This window comes from the organism of the source record quoted next, unplaced genomic scaffold, assembly GCF_019419815.1.
Source record: "Pyrus x bretschneideri cultivar Hongxiangsu unplaced genomic scaffold, Pyrus_bretschneideri_v1 Contig16, whole genome shotgun sequence".
Taxonomy (NCBI): Eukaryota; Viridiplantae; Streptophyta; class Magnoliopsida; order Rosales; family Rosaceae; genus Pyrus; species Pyrus x bretschneideri.
In genome coordinates, this window is record NW_025999457.1 from 4,250,957 (window position 1) to 4,265,474 (window position 14,518).

The 14,518-nt window shown below is 34.9% G+C and overlaps 1 long non-coding RNA gene across 1 annotated transcript; it reads left to right on the forward strand.

The window, feature by feature from the left end:
* Positions 1–1,195: 1,195 nt before the first annotated feature.
* On the forward strand, positions 1,196–2,507 carry LOC125475810. Its single transcript, XR_007257229.1, has 2 exons — positions 1,196–1,834; positions 2,176–2,507. It is a non-coding gene; the product is annotated as an uncharacterized LOC125475810 (long non-coding RNA).
* Positions 2,508–14,518: the final 12,011 nt, after the last annotated feature.

The following is a 14,518-nucleotide window of genomic DNA, read 5'->3' on the forward strand; positions in this document are numbered from 1 at the left end:
GATAACGTTGTTTCCTTCTTTATAGCTGATTCCTTATTTTCAATGTCTTGAATTAATTCTTCTAGATGTTAAGCACATTCCTAGCCTCTTTTGATTTTCAAAAACATCCATCCACCTTGCTCCATGCATGTGTTGTCCATTCCAAGCCTAAAATTGCTCTAAAATGCACCAAATTGCACTTTCTTACCAACTTTGTCATTTGAACCTGAAAACACACGAAAATAGTTTAAAACGCTTTAATAAGTAGAAATTAACTTGGTAAATGCAAGAAAACAAGCAAACTAAGTCGCATAAATATGCTCCTATCAAATTCCCCCACACTTAGCTTTTGTTAGTCCCCAAGCAAAACAAAACAAACAAAACATAACCTAGACCTTCCAACAATTGCCTTAGGGATTTCCAATGAAACATGACATGTTAAAAATCACTATTCCCACAAATTTTAGCCATCTTTACCCTCGAGCATATACTTAACCGCAGTCACCACTCACTAGCTCGCATTTAATCAATTAAAACAACATTTTGAATGTAGCAACATGCCTTAGAGAATCCCTCAATTCCTCACCGGCTATACTCTCTATTTTCACACAGATTTTCTGACTACACTCCCTACACTAGGTATATGTGAGAAGATTGATGTAAACTTGTAGACTAGCACTCACATATGTTCTAACAAAGATGACACTTTTTGGAATGATTAGTACAACATGTATATGATCTCATGAACATATTGCCACTACTTAGAAGCGAGAATCAGGGATACCATATGCTTGTACCAATTTTAAACTTCACATATTGAAACACATAACAATCAAGATCGAAGTCTAAGGGTTGTAACGGGACTAAGGTATTGGCTAACAAAGAAAGGTTAAGGATAAACAAAAGTTTTTAAAGCGATAGTAAGCAAAGTAATGAAATAAATACTTAGAATTCACTTTTGAATGCAAAAATCAACTTTAAACACCAATGGAAGATTTACACATCACTTAGGGCCAGATTCAAATTTTTGGACCATGTCTTCAACAACCAATACTTGTGAGCACATTCTCATTTATTTTTCAACTTTTTTTCTTTCTTTTCTCAACTTTTTTTTTTCTTTGACAAAAAAAAAAAAGAATGTCAAAGATTTATTAGGATTTTAATGGCCAAGAGATTTTGAGGGATTTGAAGGTGGGTGGTATAAATACAAAGTGTCATTAAGAATCTCACCCTACCCCATGTGATTTCTTTTCACGTTCATCACAGAAGTAAAACAGTTTTGTCTCTCATCTTCCTCTATCGCCATACGGTATTGCAGTTTTCTTCCCAATTTGTATATGTTTAATCTATTTGATTGCTGGAAAAACCATATACGTATGCAATGAAAAGAGAAAACATACATGTAATAGATTAAAAAGGGAAAGGGAAGAAATCCTCCCTTTCTTTCCTTTTCGTGCAAGGCTTTCAGAAATCTGTATCAGATATTATGCATCCAGGAGTGTGCTGGCAGGTTGAATAGTGTATATAAATTTTCAATTTTTCATATTAAACTATAGAATTTACCCTTTAGGATCGAAATACCAATCGAAACAGAAAAACTCAGCTCGTAATTTTTGGTTAGGACGAGGAAAATCTGAAAACTCAGTGTGGGAGGATCAAAGTTTGGTGCTTTCTGGGAGAAAATTGGGTTTTTTGTGGTGTTTGTTTGATGGGTTTATTGGTTGATTCAAAAGGGGAAGGGGGCGCCGGAGGAAGTGGAAGAAACGGCGGTTCATGGGGTTTTTTGTGGTGTATGTTCATGTGAAGTCAGGGGGTCATCAATTGGCCAAGGAGTTGACTGATCTTGCTGCAATTGGTAAAAGCTTGCTACTTTCCCCCTCTTAGTTTTTTCAATCATATATTTTGATATCTGTTTAGTAATTTTAGATGAGACGATGATGATGCTGATGGAATTTGTGTGTTTAGATTAATTGTGGTGATGATGATGCTTATGGAATGTGTGTATAGATATCTATTTAGTAATTTTAGACGATGATGGTGATGATGTTGTTTAGTAATCATATATGGTGTGTGTATAGATTAATTGTGGTGTGTGTGTATATAGATTAGATGATGGTTTCGATGTAAAAATTCATGGTTGGTGGTATTTGGTTATGTTGTTAATTTCTTTATGATTTTGTTTATTTGGTTGGGTAGTTTATATAATATCTCAATCAAGCATGGAAGTGGATGAAGAAATGGAAGTCGAGCAAATGGTGGAAGAACAAATTGAAGAAGAAGAAGAAACTAATGAAGAAGAAATTGAGGAAGAAGAACTTTATGAAACCATTAAATATTTATTGATGGCAATTCAAGCCGTAGTCCACGTGCTAGAAGAGTTTATAATTACATTTGGACAACCTATTGAACGTCCTTTAAATCGACGATCAATTACTATGGAAGGATACAATTATATACATAAAGTATTGAAAGAGGACCGCCCAGAGGATTTCTTGCAAAGGTATAGAATGTATCCTGATGTGTTTGTGTGAAGTTATGCACTATTATTAGAAAAACTGTCACATCCTGACCCACGAATAAAGACTATTCACGAGCTAGGGTGTGAGCCATATCTTAGCTATAGAAATAAATTCTATAACCAAGATATGGTAGAAAAATTAAATTAAATTATTAAAATTTATTGAATACACAGTGGAAATAGAATAGTACATAAATTAATTTACAACAAAAAGTACCAATAAAATAATAATTAAATTGTAACAATTCTTTCAAATGCATGAAATATGTGCAAATGAGATGCATGAATGTACTCACTCCCTTCTAATCCCACTAACACATACCTAAGGCATCCAAACCTGCACGTTTCATACCATACTTATACCACTTGGCTTCGAATACGTTAGAGTATGAGTTAACTCCTGTTCATCCCTTAAACCCAATTTTTGTAATTAAACTCTCAATTTCCACTTTAGTAAACAGGCACTTCCCCCAACACCCAATTGTATATTCAAGCCTTCCCCCGATGCCTAACATATACAAGATTTCAATATTTTTATCGCTAGCCTTGGATCTAAGTTTGGTGCTAACCCTGTCCTATAGATCACATTAGGTGACTTCGACTAGTAGGTGACCCGCGATTTATCGCTAGCCTTCACGTAATCGTAGCACTAGAGCGTACGTATTTACACCTAGCCCTGTCATACAGGTCACACTAGGTGACTCCAACTTATGTACAAGCATAGGCTGATGAGCAATAGGTCCAGTCATACAGGTCACATTAGGTGACTCCAACTAGCATGATAGTTTAGATTGATTCACACCTGACTTACATTTATTATTACTGAGATGTTGTGACGTGGCATGCTCATGTTTTCATTGCTCTTGTTCATTGATTTTCATACTTACACAATATTATTTTTTGGAAACTATACGGGTTTTACAGTTTGGGGTTATTACTTTCAGAAAAGAGAAATGTGTTTTCTAAAGGTTTGTTTTTGCCCAATCACCTTTCTGTTTTTCGCCCCTCCAGTTACTAGATAGTTGTTCTTCTGTGTGGCACACGAGAATTACCCAACGGTTCTGACATTTCACTAAATTATATAGGGTTCTTCTCTCTGGTTCTATATTTAGTACTTAGATAGTTCGACTGCACCTTTAAATTACCTATGCTCTGAATGTTTGTAACTTGGGTTTGACCACTTCTGCATACTCACTTATTTTTAGTTTAAGTAAGTTTTAGTTTTGCTTTTAATTTGTTCACATTTTTAATTACTTCCTTTGCACTCTTGGCTACGTCACTCTCACGTGACGGCCAGCACGCCTTGATTTCGGTCGGGGTGTGTTAGCTTTTGGCTAAAGTTCAAAGTTTTAGAATCGTTTTCATTAGTTTTCCTTTTTACTAAAGACTTACTTTTAGCTATGTCCTCTGAAACTCAAATTTAATCTAATTTTGCTCATTACAGCTCAAAAGTAGCCACTTTACCTCTGAAACTCAAAGTTCGCTTCACTTTGCACCGTGGAACTTGATTTTGATCCGTTTTGCCCTTGAAACTTGAAAGTCGTCTCTATAAAATTCAAAATTCTCTCCACATTGCCTTAGATTTGTTAATCTCTTATGTGGGTTTGATTTGGGTGCACTAGGAAAATCAATTTATTTTTTAGTTTTCATCCCTTCAATTTCTTTTAAACTTAATATTTTCGAAGTCTAGAATGTTAACACATAATTGAGATTTATAATCAAATTTATTGTTCATGTGGCATAGTCTTATTGGTTGTTGGATCCCACATACATTTTAAGACGTGACAGATAAGTTTTAGGAAGAAGAGAGTCCACAATTCAAAATGGAACGAATTTTGAGTTTTAAGAAGTAAGAGATGCCTTCTAAGTTACAATAGCCACGAGGCAAAGTGAGAGCAAAATGGAGTTGTACATAGTGTAGCTAAAAAAAAGCCTTTTTGAATTTAATATTAAAAAATGTTATTCTTGCCATCTATTTGTACCATCATTTGTATTATCTATTTGTACCATCATTTATTTGTATTATTGAAAAATATTTAAACGTGTATTAAACATAAAAAGTATGTATGTACATGTAGAACACATGTATCATATATTAGAGTTTAAAAAAAAGTGCAATATTTAAGATGCACGAAAAATGTACAATATGCATATTACACGCGAATTTACTAAGTATAAACTCAAAATACATACAAGAAGAGACTCTTGTATTCAAGTCCACGTGAATTTACTAACCATAAACTCAAAATACGTACAAGAAGAGACTCTTGTATTCAGGTCCACCAAAATGGGTCATGTGAGATCCAAATGCCAAAGAGAGGTCCACCAAAATGGGTCGGGTGAGATCCAAAAGCCAACGAGAGTTTTCCTTGTATTTTTCTTAAGTGTATATGTAATGTGACACAGGAGCCAATACTTAAAAGGATGGCCAAATTTTTTTTGTAGTCCCTGTGGTGACACGCCACTTTCAAGGTGACCCATGTGGTGAAAAAACTATTAATTAAACCCCCGTGGTGAGCCCTATTAGCAATTGAGGTCCAAATCCAATGTTCTGTTAGTCTTCCGTTAAATAAAATCATGTGACTATCACATGTGAATCATTCAAAATTAAGTTTATTTATTTTGGAAAATAAAAAGATAAAAGGGTTGTTTTATATACAACCCACATTTTGTTGACTACATCCCACATACTTAATACCACCCCGTTTACTTTTTAGATTAAAAATTTATCTTAATACACTTCACATACTTTCCAATACTACCCTTACACCCACACTCTTTGTGAAATTTAAAATTTCTTTTTATATTCTCTATTCAATTTTCTGCACATTTAGTTTTATCCACTCGAGGGTTTAGTCTTCCATCAATTTTCTGCACATTTAGTTATGTTTATAGATTTTTTATTTCATGTTTTTATGAAAATATGACTTTCATTAACATGAGGGATCAACAGATAGTACAAGAGGAGAAAGCCAACTTGGCTCCTCTTAAATCCCAGATTTAAAATCATCAGCACGAACTGCATATTGAGCTAGTTCATGAGCCACAACAAGCTCTGTTCTGCCATTGACAAAAAAACATTCGAAACTTTTTCCCAACATCTGTATATTCTCCATGATACAACCCTCTGGACCCAGAAAAGATGTAATATCAGCCACCACCACTCCCTTCGCGTCAAGCACGAGAACAATATCTCTATGACCCAAATTAAAAGCAAACATCAAACGTTCCTTTTCTGCAGACATTTCAGCGACTTTAACTAAAAGGCACTCTTGCATTCAGTGGCGGATGCATTGAGGGGCAAGGGGGGTTAGCTGACCCCCCAAACTTCGGTGAACATTCATGGATACCTTGGATGCTGACCCTCCGAACTTCGATGAATGTCCTTGGATACTTTGGGTGCTGCCTTTTTGAATATTAGAGTTCACTTCATATATACCCACCAACTGTTTGATAAAATGTCTGAAAGAATAGTGAATGAAATGGTGATCTCAGGGAATAACAAAGTATCATCATTCTTGGACAAACATATTAATGGGATGCAGTGATATCAAACATTATTAGTGTGTTCAAGATAAGTGTGTTTCTTTGTTAAGCTTTCATATGAGAGTAGCCTTGGAACATGTTAGTTACCCTCGCAAATGAAGCATTAACAAGTGTGCAGTATGTCTTTCCAAATGACTTCAGGCCTACCAAGACTCAATGAAACAGCGATATGCATGCTATATCTGGTAAAAAAAAAATTGCGCGCTATTCTTACTGACCCCCCTAATATTATTTCCTAGATCTGCCACTGCCTGCATTGGTTTTGATTCGAATTATTGTGAAAGTATTACTTTTTAAAGCTGAAATTTATTTTATTTTTTAATTTTAATTTTTTTTGTTTGTGAATGTTCTGCGGTGGGTTTTTGACATACCTCCTAACGTCATCACTCAATGCATCACCATTGACTTCTTGAGAGATCATCTTATCCCATAATGCACGTAGTTTGGTGTCGTCGTCGATCTCCTGCTTCTTCTAGCACCCTATGGTGGGATTCGCAATGTTAAACTTCATGTTTGCTCCGCCGCTGGCAGGTGGATGAGAGAAATGCTCCGCCTGCTAAACCACTCAAATTTGACAAGCTTTTGCCAACTTGTTTCTTGAAATTTATTGGCTCAACTAATTTGATTGTTTTACTTCAACTAATTTGGTATTCGTGGGCTAGATAGTCATTTCATATAAAACTATATGTCATTTAATAATATATTTATATGTGGGGTGTTCAACAATATATGGGGTACTAATAAAAATACCCAAGACAAAAACATGATTGAATTAAAATAAAATTACAAATAAAAGAAATTTGAAAAGATAAAAAAACCTAGCAATTCCCGTATCTCATCTTAGGCTCCCAGCCACTGCCATAGCCATTAGTGGACCTCATCCACAGTCACTATCATCACCCCAATTTGATAGCACATGTATCTCAAGTTCTCAACCTATATAATCCAGAAAAATCACATATGTACAAGAATAACTTAAAGAGTTAAAGACAATGGGTGAAATGTAGTATATATATGCATTCAGACGGGTGAAAAGCATTGTAGAATTCAAGACAATAGGTGAAAGACATTGAAAATTCAATCTTCAGGTCTGCCCTCCGCATATGAACTTCAAGACCATAAGAAAGTTAAAGAATTAAAATTCAAAGAAGATTAAGAAAAAAATTGAAAGGTTGTGTACTGGCCAACTAGGGCCTGTATAAAACCACATTACCAATTAAAGACAAAACTGAAAAGCATTTATGCATTCAAACTGGTACAAATTGATACAAGAATGAAAATTCAAGTAAGACTAAGACTCTAACTCATGATCAAAGATGTGTTGGCATTGAAAAAAAAAAAAAAACAATGGTTATTAGAAGTATTAGGATTTCCAAACGAAATTAAATCGTACCTAAGAAATTAGGCGCGACTTCCTTCACCTCTTCTCCTAGCCATTGACATGGTTTTACAGGTTTAGTTTCAGTCTTTGCATTCAAGCTCTTTTTTTTTCCCCCCTTTAAAATCTAATTTCAGTTAAACCCTAAATTATACTAGATATCTGTTGAATAAGATGTATTTTGGATTGAAATGACGAATTTGACCCTTCATGTGATAGTCACGAGAGTTTATTTAACGGAAGACTAACATAAATTTGGATTTGGATTAGGATCTCAATTGCTAACAAGGCTCACCACGAAGGTTTAATTAAAAACTTTTTCATCATAAGAGTTACAACGAAAATAATGTGTTACTATAGGGATCACGAAAAGAATTTGACCTAAAAGAATTCTTCGATTCATATGGCCCGATAAAAGTTTCTACCGTGTGGAACCATGCTTGACTAGAAAACTAGGTTGTTCAAAAACGCGTAAATGCGGAAAGTTAAAAATATAGGTGAGAATGGGAAGGTGCAGATTGATTCCCCTAAAAATCGTTTGTTCCTGGAAAATGTGTCAGGATGGTTTTAATTCGATTCGTTAACATAGTCCTCGCGACCTTGGCGGTCATGCAGCGAACCGGCCGACACTGACTTTTGGGCCTGCCACTGACTTTTCTGCTTTAAACCGGGCCTGCATTGACTGACCGGCTGTTGTGATTGATGTCTTGGTTGTTTTACTTTCCTTGGATCAAACTGGCCACCATTTGACTTTCTTTCAAAACCTTAATAATTGCATCACTAGTTCAATTTTCCATTCTTTCAATAAATAATTGGTTCACTAGTTCTTGAACTATTATCAAATTGTTGTTTTGGGCCCTTGATTACTGACGGAAATTACATCAGTGTCTGCGAGTATAGCCATGGTTGTAAAGGCAAACCGAAAAATATTATGCTGCAGTTTGGCTTGTTTAATTATTTCCGAGCTAAAGCTAGGTTTGGCTTGATTCTTTAACGAGCCGAGCTTAAGCATGCTTAACAAATTCAAGCCCGATACCAAGCTCAAACTGTTTCAAGCTTATGGTAGTTGGTTCGGTTGTCTAAAAAACTTTGCAATATCATGAAAGGGTTTAGGCTAAAGAGTTGACTACCGCATCAAATCTTTTTAATATAGTGTCCTGTAGTAATCACGAATCATGATATAGTGTTTAATAAAAAATTGTATATCATGTAGAGCGTCTAGTAAAATGTATTAATGATATTATAGATGCTAATTTCATATACGTCAAATTTGACGAAATTCCACCTACAAGAAAATAAACACCGTTAGCTTAATTAACGAACCAAGAAAAATGGCGCCAAAGTTCCTTTGATGCTTAAGTAAACAAAACAGTTGAAAGAAATATAGAACTTGAGAGTGTTCTGAGTAGTAAATGGCAATTAACGTATCCTATGACTGATTTGGCAATTTATAGGGAAGAAACCTAGCAGACAACTAGAAAGGGAGGCTGCAGATGCGAGTCAGTCTTTGCAATCCTGCTGCTAGCTAGCAGTTTTGAAGGTCCTTGTTGGTAAGAGCGCATAAATTGTTTTGTTCTCACATTTCTTTGTATCAAGTGATGTATATGTCAGAAATTGTTTTGTTCTCACATTTCTTGTAGTATGGGTTACTTAAGTAGTTCTTTTTCCGGTTTGTTTAAATCATAGATATAGATAGTTGTACATATATACACATATGTCATATATCATGTGTAAAAACAAATGCACATAGGTATCTATGTCTAATTGTTCATTGGGTAACTTGTTTAGCAAGTCTATGGTTGCTTCGTGTTCGTATAGGATGTAGCTGGTTCTAAGAAAGAAGCTCAATGCCAAAAGCAAGAGGTTGAGTTCAAGCTTGAAGTTCGACGGGTTACGAAGGTAGGTTTTAATTACAAAGCTTTCGATTAATCTATTTATTACACTGTATTTTATTTTATCATTTTTATGGTGATATGTCCTTTTAGCTTCATGTCTGACATGTCATGCTTCTTTTGCCCAAAAAAACTATCTCAGCTTCCGAGTTATTCTTGGTTTGGTTACATCTAAATGTCTCCATCGTTTTAGCAGATCCATCTTTTTGCTCACTTTTGTGATGCTTTTCGTATCTGAGTACTCATTTTTTTCGTTCGTCTTGTTAGTTACACATATTGATTATCCATGTGCTTTTTCTTCTTAGTCATTGATGTAGTTGCTCATAGCTCAGCTAGATGACTTATGTACGTATATGCAAAAGCGTACTAATGATTCGTCGAGCAAGTTAATGGTTGGAAGCAAATTTCGAGCGTTCGCATAACAACTTTGGAACCTCGCATTCCGAAGGATGATCCTCCTGCTTTAGTTGATTACACTCACTACATATTAGCATTGAGCTTTTTTATCTTTTGTAGTGTCTGGACTTACCGGTAGTTTGTGTTTTAGGATCTCAACTTATAACTTGAGAGATAATGCTACTCCTATAACCAATATTATGCTCCTTGTTCAGTTGCTTCAAGCTGGTTTCTATTCACTTAATTTCTTATTGGCTTTGTTTATCCTTCTCCCTTTTATTCTGCAGCACTTGCCTATGATGTTCAATACCCACGCTGCCTTGTGGGGTTTTGGGTTTTGGTACATTCAACTTTATCATTAATAATGAAATGCAATAGCATCCAAGTATAGCATCATATATACCTTAAAGAGTGTAATCTAGCATCGACATTGTAAAGGGAAATCTTGTTATCGTAATACCAACGTCATTCAGTGTAATTAGTTATAACTTTAAGATCATGTAACCTTGGAGTGTAAATCTGAATGATTGTAGTGCACTTTTATATTTTTTATTATTTAAACGTTGAATGTTAACGTCATATTGTAACACCATACAGGTAATATGTAAGAGAACATTTTTTCTCACCATCCTAAATTATGGTGTATGCTTTCCATCACTTTTAAAGCCTGACATATGTCCACTAACATAATCATGATTAAATTTTATTTTATTTTCTATATCATTACGAGGAGTGAGAAACACAATTTGGTAGACACTTTTTTAACCATAACCTCCATTGCAGTCAACCAAATACTCCACATTTTCATAACCTCCATTGCCGTCAATCAAATACTCCATTTTCTAAGTTAGTTGTTTCCGACCTTGCGCATTCTCAAAGCCCATTCAAATCTCAGTCTTTAATGCCTCCATTCGAACGTAGAAAATGCATTTCTTGAGCCTTTAGAAAACCATGTAAATGCTAATGGTGAAATGATGACACAAAAAATAAACTATTTTGCTTGCCGAGTCTCACGCAAAATGAAGCTTGGAAATTCTCTCGGATAATATTACGAAGATCAAATTTTTAAATAAAATTCGATGATGTGTCGCTAATAGAAAATAAACACGTTAATCAACACTTAACTAATAATTCAATATTCAATCACCACATCATTTAGTTTAAAAATTTTGATCTCCCTACTCTCTCGTGTCAATGTCCTTTCTAGATGAACCTTATCCTTTCTCATGTCAAGGTAAATTTCGAACTCCTAATTATTGATAAATTTGGGATTGTTGGTGGTGGTGAAATTTAGTTTCAAATTCGATTACTGTTATATAGATATTATAGATGATTGTGGTAATTTTGTGGGGCTGGGCAGCTATAATTTTCGAATTTGAGGGTTGGCTACTGTAGTTTCGAATTTTCTTGATAATTTTAGTAGCTTTGTGTGATGGATAAGGCAACGCGTAAGTTGAGTGGGAAAGTAGTTGGTGGAGTAAATAGAATTAAGCAATAGGTAGCCCACAAAAAGAGAAACGTATTTGGTGTCCAAGGTCTTCGGATGAGGATAACGTCAAATGTAAAACCGTATTAAAAGCTCCAAAAAGTAAGAAGAAAGAAGGAGATTTTTGAAATGGGTACAAAGTAATTAAAAATTGAACTTATTTCAAAAGTCAAAAGTCACTAAAAATTGAACTTATTTCAAATTTTCCCAAGAAAAACAATACACAATGAGAAAGTGAGGAAAGAAGTTCAACTTCGATACATTGAAGAAGTTGAAGAAATTAAAGTTGTAGGGCCAAAGACATTGTCGTGTCCTCTTAGGCATGTGGATTAGTTTACATCTTGCATCAACACAACTATGCATTGTTTAAAAAATAGAGTCTAATTGCTATATTTTAATCATATAGGAAAATAAGAAATAATTAATGCAACTAAATACCAAATTTAATAAACTAGCCTTCATGTACACGCTTACGCGCGTGCAAAAGGTATCTTTTGAAATACGACGTGCTACGCACGACTTACACATTTTAAATGTATTTATATGCACGAATTGCTTCAATATTTTTTTTCTATGACAAAAGGAAAGTCAAATATTTGGATTAAATGAATAAAAATAATAATATTAGACCATGCTAGAAAAAACCTCTCATAATCAATCAAAGCAGCTGAATCCACATAATAAAATAGGCATGTCTATTTCCATCTACATTCTATTGAATTGACATTAAAATAGAGAAAACAATATTTAATAAACAACTGATTGAATCACATTATTGTTAATTCATTGTGAGGCTAAACTCACCGCCTCCCCCTTATAGCAACTTCAGCCCTCTTTAAGAGGCTGGCCCAAAGCTTAAAAAAATAGGCTGGCACCCCAAAAACCCACTCTACCCCACAAAATAGACTGGCCCAAAGTCCACCCCAGTCTCTAGGCCGGCCTAGAATAGGCTGAGTGAAGAACCGGCCAATCTGACGTCATCCTAATGTCAGCCACAACTGATTCTTTTTTTGCGGTTGGCACGTGGGATACACACATGCGTTCCAGACTAAAAAAAAAAAGATAAATATATATATATATATATATATATATATATATTAGAATCTCAATATGGGCCACGTGTCCACTTTTGGGCTGTTGGATTTCAACCTTTTTGAAATCCAATGGTCCAGATTAATTAACTTAATAAAAAAATAATAAAAAATACGGAAAAAAAAAATTAAACGATTATATATATATATATAAATACCTAACCATCTTCTACAAAAATTGTATTTTCGGAAAATGACACGTGGCGTGACAAGATTAATTAAAATTTCTATCCAAAATTAAAAATAAAAATATTTTTATTATTTTATAAAAATATTAATAATATTTTAATATGAATTGATTAGACTTTGGGTCAGCTCATTTTTTAGGGGTGGAGATGCATTTGGCCAATTACTGTTTATTGGGGTCAATTTCGATTCATTTGGGTGGATTAAATGGACTTTGGGCCATCTCACTTTTTGGGGTTGGAGTTGCTTTTAGTGTATATAATATTGTTTATTAAAAAAAAAATAATGAAAATAACTTGAAAACTTTGAGTTTTAACGATAAGGACAAAATAAAGGGTAAAATGAATAGTACCATGATTGACTTTTTAGTGTAAAATGTGGTTTTTCGTTAAAGTTAAAAAATAAAAAAAAGGATTATTTGACAATTAATTGAATCACATTATCATGCGAGTGCGAAATGTATTTTTATAACTAGCACTACACGCCTCTTAATTGTTTAAAAATAGAGAAAATAATATTTAATAAATAAATTATTGAATCACACTATTGTGCCCGTGCGAATGGCTTTTTTTTTTATCACCAGCAGTACGCACTTCTTAAAAGGTTTTGAACGTGTTTAAAAATAGAGAAAATAATATTTAATAAACAACTGATTGTATCATATTATTCCTAGCTTATTGTGAGGCTAAGCCCACCATCTTCCCTTTAGTGTAGATAATATCATTTGTTCAAAAAAAAAAAAACAATCATCTGACAACTAATTGAATCACATTATTATGCGCGTGCGAAAGACCTTTTTTATAACCGACATTACGTGCCTCTTAAATTGTTTTAAATGTGCTTAAAAATAGAGAAAATAATATTTAATAAATAACTAATTAAGTCACATTATTGTTAACCCATTGTGAGGTACTAATTATTAAAAAAAAAAAACACTATACAAAAAATTTAATTATTAAAATTATTGTTTATATGACGAAAATACCCTTGTATTATTTTGGGCTGCTTTTGAACTTTTTTGTTTGGGGGACATTTTTTGTCCCATTGTTTTTGGTGAAACTAGTGACCCCAAAAGGAGGCTGCTGGTCTTGTATATAAAAATGTGGAAGTGACGCTTCATAATAGTTTTGTTTTTTCTTGAAGAGTCAATAGTTGCATCTCTTCAATTAAAAGACAAAGGTTGCATAATTTCTCTTTAATTGAAAAATCATAACCTTATTCATAAATGGACACAACCCATCATATATAATTCCATTCAAACAAAATAATTTAATTCCTTTTGAATTGAAGTTTCCAACATGCCCGACAAAAAAAAAAATTACTTGACAGTAACTTTTGTACTTTTGTTATAGGCGATATTATTAGTCTAAGCTATACTAAAAATGTCACATCCTGGCCCGGGACGGATCGCTTCCCGGGCCCGCTCCACCACCGTAGCACGATATTGTCCGCTTTGGGCTTACCATTCCCTCACGGTTTTGTTTTTGGGAACTCACGAGCAACTTCCCAATGGGTCACCCATCATGGGATTGCTCTAGCCCCCTTCTCGCTTAACTTCGGAGTTCCTACGGAACCCGAAGCCAGTGAGCTCCCAAAAGGCCTCGCGCTAGGTAGGGATAGGAATATACATTTAAGGATCACTCCCCTGGGCGATGTGGGATGTCACAATCCACCCCCCTTAGGGGCCCGACGACCTCGTCGGCACACACGCGACCAGGGTTAGGCTCTGATACCAAATTGTCACATCCCTGCCCGGGGCGGATCGCTTCCCCGGCCCGCTCCACCACCGTAGCACGATATTGTCCGCTTGGGGCTTACCATTCCCTCACGGTTTTGTTTTTGGGAACTCATGAGCAACTTCTCAGTGAGTCACCCATCATGGGATTGCTTTAGCCCCCTTCTCGCTTAACTTCGGAGTTCCTACGGAACCCGAAGCCAGTGAGCTCCCAAAAGGCCTCGCGCTAGGTAGGGATAGGAATATACATTTAAGGATCACTCCCCTGGGCAATGTGGGATGTCACAAAAAAAAAAAAAAAGAATTTGAGC